Source organism: Scyliorhinus canicula, chromosome 3 (assembly GCF_902713615.1).
Source record: "Scyliorhinus canicula chromosome 3, sScyCan1.1, whole genome shotgun sequence".
Classification (NCBI taxonomy): domain Eukaryota; kingdom Metazoa; phylum Chordata; class Chondrichthyes; order Carcharhiniformes; family Scyliorhinidae; genus Scyliorhinus; species Scyliorhinus canicula.
Window position 1 is genome coordinate 129,328,444 of NC_052148.1, and position 8,107 is coordinate 129,336,550.

Below are 8,107 nucleotides of genomic sequence, written 5' to 3' on the forward strand. Positions count from 1 at the left end.
CCGGCATAGACCAGGTGTGGTTGGCACCGACGTGAACCGGTCGGGTTCGGCAGGCCGCTCGGCCCATCCGGGCAGGAGAATCGCCGGTCGCTGTGAGAAACGGCGAGCGGCAATTCTCCAAGCGGCCTGTCGAAAAACACGACACGCCATTTTTGGGGGGGAGGGTGGGAGAATCATGGGGGGGTGCCAGGGCGGTGTGGCGTGATTTGCCCGGCCCTCCCATGATTCTCCCACCCGGCGTGGGGTGCGGAGAATCGCGCCCCACATGTTCTGCCACAGAATCTACAGGAGATGGCTTGGCCTGGTCCAACAGGACAGGGGTGTTCCAGTGTCCAAAGATTGCATTTTAAACAGAAATCCCAAATGGTGCAATAATGTTGTAGCAGCTAACCAGAAGATTGCAGATCAAAGCAGACAGCAGGACAGGGATATAAAGGGGAACACAGGGCAGACAAAAGGTTTTACAGCAGTATCAATTGTGATGCTCTAAAGGATATTCATAAATGCAAGTAACAGGGCCCAATGCTGTATTGGGCTGAGACAATAGTGCAGTTTGCCTTAGCTTAAAAAGTCTCAATAAGAGGTTATGGTTGGTCACTGTTATGAAACATTTGCCATAGACCAGTGTTTTTCAAACTTTTTTTCCGGGGACCCATTTTTACCAACCCGCCAACCTTCGGGACCCAACCTGGCCGACCTTCGCAACCCATGCCGGCCGCCTTCGTGACCCACGCCAGCCGACCTTCACGACCACGCCGGCCGACCTTCATGACCCACCATTTTCTCTTACCAGGGGCGGGATTCTCCCCTACCCAGCGTGACGGAGGGTGCCGGCGTAGGGGAGTAGCGCCAACCACTCAGGCGTCGGGCCACCCCAAAGGTGGGGAATTCTCCCCACCTTTGGGGGCCAGCCACGCGCCGGAGCGGTTTGCACCAGAAGACTGGCGCAAAAAACTGGCGCCCCCGGCAGCGGGGCTGGCCGAAAGGCTTTCGCCGGTTGGCGCATGCACCGGCAGTGTCGCTGACGTCACTGCCGGTGCATGCGCGATGTGTGTTTCTCTTCCGCTCCGCCGTGGCGGCCGCGGAGGAGAAATAGTGCACCCAGGGCACTGGCCCGGAGTCTGAGCGGGGGGCCCCGATCGTGGGCCAGGCCACCGTGGGGGCACCCCCCGGGGTTCGATCGCCCCCCCGCCCCCCCCTCCAGGACCCCGGGGCCCGCTCGCGCCGCTGATCCCGCCGTTCCAGAGGTGGTTCAAACCTCGGCGGCGGGAGAGGCCTCCCAGCGGCGGGACTTCAGCCCATCCTGCAGGGGAATCATTGCAGGGGCCTCTCCGATCGGAGTGGCGAGATTCCGCCGCCGCCACTTCCCGGGTGGTGGAGAATCTCTGCCACGGTGGGGGCGGGATTTTCGGCGGCCCCAGGCGATTCTCTGACCCTGCTGGGGGTCGGAGAATTTCGCCCCTTGTTTGCTGCTGAAAAAATGGAGCAAATGGTTTTGGGTCCCTTTGACCCTCGTACACGCTCCTCCAATGGAACCTGTTGGATGAAGGTGAAGCCTTCCGGTGTCGGAAAGTATGGAGTCTCCATCTGTCCAAAGTTAAGCTCCACAGCACAATTGTGGCACAAAACATACAGAAAGAAGGCTCTGTTAGCGAGACTGTCTTTCCCAATCTTAAATGCGACACCCAGATCCTGGCTATTCTTGGAGTAAGAGACTTCCACTTCATCAACATTAAAGTTCAGAAAGCAACCAATCACATCATTCTCCCTGAATTTTTTGCATTTGGCTTTTAACAATGCCAGCTGCTGCTGCCTTCCAAAAGGCTGCGAGCATATTTAAAAAATGCAGTCGCACTGCACCTGCGTGTGCATGCACAAAATTCTGCGCAGGTACATCGATGAACAGGCAGGCATGCGCAGTGGGGCCGTATTTTTTTAATATGCTCGCAGCCTTTTTGAAGGCCGCAGCAGTTGGCATTCTTAAATGCCGGTTGCTGCGGCTGTTACGCGCAAATTTGCGCAATTGGGAACGCCGCGACGGATGGCTCCGCAACCCTCCCAACATCAGACCCACCCCCAGGGTCGTGCCCCCATCTTTGAAAATGCCTGCCATAGATGTACTGGTGAAATTTCTTTACACCAAACACGACCAGCAAGGCCTCCTTCTTGAGTTGAGAATCCCTCTGCTTGGCATCCGAGAGAGTCCGGATGCACGTTTCTGTCCTGGTTTTCCAGCGGTGTGAAAGTACCACCCTAATACCATAAGGATAAGCATCACATGTCAGGATGAGTTCCTGTTTGGGGTTTAAATGGGCCAATACATTGGATGACAGGAGCTGTCGTTTTACCTTTTTGAAGGCTCCCACCTGTGGCCCACCCTGGACCATTTTTAATACTTTCACAATAGTGTATGTAGGGGAGACAGCCAAATTCTGGATAAACGTCCCAGGGAGGATTTAAATTCCATGGTGTTTCTTTGAATTGTTGCTTCCCTGATGGCCCTCAATTTGTCCCCCACTGAATGTAATCCTTTTTTATCCACCAGGTGGCGCAAACAGGTCACTTCGCTCACTTGGGAAAGCACATTTTTCCTTTTCAACTGTACCCCAGCTTTCAGAAATCACCACAAGACCACTTTGAGGTTTGCCAGGTACTCTCGTTCTGAAGAGTCTGTGATCAGGGCATCATCAAAGTACAGTACCACTTTTGGTAATCCTTGAGGTATGTATTCCATGACCCGTTGGAATATGGTGCACACGTAAGAGACACCAAAGTGCAAGCAAGTATACTCATACAGGTCCTTGTGCGTGTTGATCATAACGTATTTGCGGGAAGGTTCACCTAATTCAAGTTGAAGATAGGCACGGCTCATGTCTAACTTACTGAATGCCTGGCCACCTGCTAGCTTGGCAGATAGGTTTTCTGTTCGCGGTATCTAGCTTGGCAACCCAATTGACTGTCAGCTTATAATCCCCATAGAGGTGAAATATATTGCCCGGTTTAAGGATGGGGAGAGACATTCTACGGATTGTTTGGGCCTTATCATAACTTGGCCAGAATTTTCAGGCATTGCAATTCACTTTTCCCGCCAGCAGCGCACCAGCTCACGCATTTCATGGTGGCGTAGGGTGTCTTCAATGGGAAACCCCGTTGACAATCCCTCTGTGATTCCTACCTGTTAGTGCGGGCCCTGGGTTGGCAGTAACACCGGGTCTGGTCCATAGGATGGAAGGTGATGACAACACACTCTGCGATGAGCTCTGGTACTCCACATCGTTTGACAACGTCTGACTCCTGCCCATGGTAGCACCTTCCACCATCCACCTGGGTGATCCCTGAATTCTATTCATTCTATTATAATCCATTATAAAAACAAGTCTTTTGAGACATAGCCCCACATGAAAGATTTTACAGCCACTTTGAGCTATCAATCAAATGTGAACTGACAGGGACCGCACTGTAATAATGATAGGTTGTGAACTCAATCATGCAGCACAAATCCTATAATGATAATGATAGGGAAATAGACAGTACTGATTTTTTTGAACGGTCGGCTATGAATTTTAAAAAATTTAAAGTGCAGGAGATTTAAGTATCTTGAATGTTCCAATGGGGTTACATAGCTTGACATCTTGATAGTTCCAATGAGTTTATCTACATTTTATACACATTTAGGTCTGATCTTAACAATCCCTAAGGGTCATTAACTTCTACAAAAAGGGTCCCTGGACCTACCAAAAAGGGTACCTCCCTCTCCAGTGGGTGCCCTACCTCTCATAAGAACTCGAGTATGTTTAGACCTATTTCTGAAAAGTGTGCCCATGAGTCATATTGCAGCAACTTGGGTGACAAAGGTTGCATCTGACTGAATGGCAGTTGCACTTTTACATGTGCAGCCGCCTCCATGAACCACTGACATGCAATCTATAACCCTCCTCCATGCACCCCCCGGCCAGAATCATCAATTATTCAACTTGGATATTTATTCATTTTATTTCATTGTGGCTTTTATTTGGCTTTATTTCATAAGTTTTACTTCAAGTTTAATTGCACTTCTTTTGAAATCTTGAAATAAATTACACCCCGTCTGGCTTTCGAAAATATGATTGGTAAAAAAAAGAAATAAAAGGGAACAAGAAACAAAGTAGATATGACCCATCTGTGCAACTGCACGCTCAAAACACATATCGTGCCATAACTTCCTTGGAGTGCATTCACAGTCTGAGTGCCACTTTACTCCTCTATATTTAAACTAAAATGTAACCTCACCTTTCTCCCTTGACTGTGGCTCGGTGAGAAAAGTGCAGTGCAGCTGTCCAGGAATCCTCTCAACCAAGAGTGCAGGAGAGTCGGATGGCTGGAAACCACATCCTTTGTTGACAGCATTAGTTGTCGTAAAATTGGTAAGATTGAAGTTCCAACCACATTAAGAAGCCAGGGAGAAGGTAAGTGTGTAAGGTAAGTGGGTACGATAAGACAGGGAGTGATGGTCAGTGGGGAAGGCCAAGGATGATTGACCTGGAAAGCGTGTAGTATGGTCATCCGGGAGCAGCATGATCTGAAGGAAAGGATAATGATGTAGGATGGTCATGGGCAAGTTAGGTAGTCAGTTTGGGGGTTTCAGGTGGTCAGTGGGCAGGGTTTGTGTCACTGGGTGGTCAGAACTGCATTTTTGAGATAGTGCCCCCCCCCCACCCCAAGTACGATGCTCCAGGGTTTGGAAGTTATGAGCCACTGTAGGGAGTTTATGAACAGAATATATTTCAGAAAAATAGAGGATTTGGCGAATTAGTTCGTGCTGCCTACAAAATTTGCAAATTCCTTTTTATCCCATCCAGACTTAATTTTCAAGCAAAGATAATGAGCTTGTGTTACCGTGGTTACTGAGAGCTAAGAGAAATGTATCCCAAATACCAACATGTGTATAACAGTCATTCATTATAAATAGCTCCCTGCAATCAGTGATAAGGGTTCAACCCTTTCATGCTAAACTTTCTCATGTTTAAAAAAAATGACTATTCCAATTGCTCCTTTAACTATTTAAAACCTGGAGAAAATATCAATTGTAATACATATTACTTTGATATATTTTTTCTCTTTGTAAGAATTTTGTGAGGGGCTGGTTATCTTAATTGGCTAGATTGCTATTGTATAGCTCGGAATAACTCCAACAACATGGGTGTGATTGTTGTTCTGGCTGAGGAATACTTGGGATCTGCCTCCACATCTCGCTCCTGAGTGGAAACTAATAGCAAATGGCCATTGACAGAAACTGCTAAGAAATACAGCCTTGTGGACAAAGAGCCAAGGACCTGCCTTTGGGCAGAGCATGAACAAACAAATGAATAAAAAGTTTGTGTACATAATTAACAGATTTGTTGGCCATACTTTCGTAGGACATGGACAATATGTGTCGTGAATTGAGCTAAATTACTTTGTTGGTTGCAATTAACTTTATGATACTTGCAATTGTTCACATTAAGATAATAATTCAGTATTGAATGAATACCCAGGTGGTATCTGATGGCAGAAACAGCATCATATAAATACATCCTCTCTATATTGGAAGACTCCATGAACATACGTGCATAAGAATTAGGAGCAGGAGTAGGTGACTCAGCCTCTTGAACCTGTTCCACCATTCAATAAGATCATGATTGATCTGATTGTAACCTCAGCCCCACATTCTGCCTATTCCCAAATAACCTTTCAACACCTTGTTAATCAAGAATCTATCTAGTTCAGACTTAAAAATATACAAAGATTCTGCTTCTACTGCCTTTTGAGGAAGAGAGTTCCAGAGACTTGTGACCCTCTAAGAGAAATAATTTCTCCTCATCTCTGGCTTACATGAGCGAACCCTTAATGTTAAACAGTGACCATTAGTTGTAGATTCTCCGTTAAGAGGGAACATCCTCTCCACATCCACCTTGTCAATACCCCTCAGGATCATGAATATTTCGATCAAGTCACTCTTATTCTTCTGAATTTTAGTGGATACAGACATAATCATTCCAACATTTCCTTATAAGATAGCCCACCCATTCCTAGTGTTAATCTAGTAAACCTTTGCTCAACTGCTTCTGATACATTTCCATCTTTCCTTAAATAATTCCTTAATTTCCTTAAATAGGGGTGGCACGATAGCGCAGTGGGTGGCACTGTTGCCTCACAGCTCCTGGGTGCCAGGTTCGATTCCCGGCTTGTGTCACTGTCTATACGACGTTTGCACGTTCTCCCTGTGTCTGTGTGGGTTTCCTCCACGTGCTCCAGTTTCCTCACACAAGTCCCGAAAGACGTGCAGGTTAGGTGAATTGGATATTCAGAATTCTCCCTCTGTGTACCCGAACAGCCATCGAATGTAACGACTAGGAGCTTTTCACAGTAACTTTGTTGCAGTGCTAATGTAAGCCTACTTAGAATAGAATAGTACAGCACAGAACAGGCCCTTCGGCCCTCGATGTTGTGCCGAGCAATGATCACCCTAATCAAATCCACGTATCCACCCTATACCCGCAACCCAACAACCCCCCCCCCCCCTTAACATTACTTTTTAGGACACTACGGGCAATTTATCATGGCCAATCCACCTAACCCGCACAACTTTGGACTGTGGGAGGAAACCGGAGCACCCGGAGGAAACCCACGCACACACAGGGAGGACGTGCAGACTCCGTACAGACAGTGACCCAGCCGGGTATCGAACCTGGGACCCTGGAGCTGTGAAGCATTTATGCTAACCACCATACTACCGTACTTATGACGATAAAGATTATTATAAAAAAAGGAGACCAGTACTGTACATGATATTCCAAATGTGGTCTCACCAATGTTTTGTTTAAATGAACCATACCCTTCCGACATTTGTAATCAATTCCCCTCACAATAAATGACAAATTTCTGTTAGCTTTCCCATTTACTTGATGTACCTGTACACCAACATTTTCTGCACGAGGACACCTGGATCCCTCTGCACCTCAACTTTCCAATCATCTCCCTTTACAGTTAAGTGACTTTTAAGTGGTCAGCTGTGAAACTGACTAGGAATACTTGGGATCAGCCTCCATATCCCGCTCTTGAGAGTGGAAACTAATAGCAAACCACCACTGACAGAAACTGGCAAGAAATACAGCTCAGTGGACAAAGACAAGTATTCCCAGCATTTAACTATGCTGAAGTGGTCCTGGAGCTGTCAATCAAAGCTTGATGTTTATAAACATTGTGGGTAGTTTCACAGCTGACCACTTTAAAGTTACTCAACTGTGAAGGAAGATGAATGGAACAATGCTGGCAGCTGGGTGTTTGCACATACTGACAGTCAAGCCTAGTGAAAGCAATTGCACAGAGTGATGAATGAATGGCTTGCAGATCAAAGATCTGAGGGTTTTTCTTATTCGTTCATGGGACCTGGGTGTTGCAAGCTGTGCCTGCATTTATTGCCCATCCCTAATAATAATCTTTATAATAATCCCTTGAGGAGACAGTTCCGAGTCAACCACATTATAGTTGATCTGGAGTCATATGTAGGCCAGTCCAGGTAAGGACGGCAGAGCAGCTTTGACAAAGAGTCATCGGACTCGAAACGTTAGCTCTTTTCTCTCCCTACAGATGCTGCCAGACTTGCTGAGATTTTCCAGCATTTTCCCTTTCATTCCAGATTCCAGCATCCGCAGTAATTTGCTTTTAGTAGAGCAGATTTCTTTCCCTAAAGGACATTTGTGAACCAGATGGGTTCTTACGATAGTCACCAATGGTTTCATGGTAATCATTACACTCTTAATTCCAGATTTAAAAAAAGATTTAATTCAGATTTCAACATCTGCAGTGGCAGGATTTGATCCTAGGTCCCCAGGACATTGCTTTGGGTCTCTGGCTTACTAGTTCACTGACAATACCACTATGCCACCACTGACAGGTATTTTCAGCCTAGGAATTTGCAGGTGCTGCTGCTTCCTCTGCCTGAGCTGGCAGATATATTGCACAGGTGAGTGTTAAAGTCGTGAATTATTCACCGCCTCTGTCCGGCCTAATCTCTATCTTCTAGACAGGGATTGGCCCACCTTCCTCACGATTGGCCCACCTGCCCAGAATGGCGGCCCGATAGTGT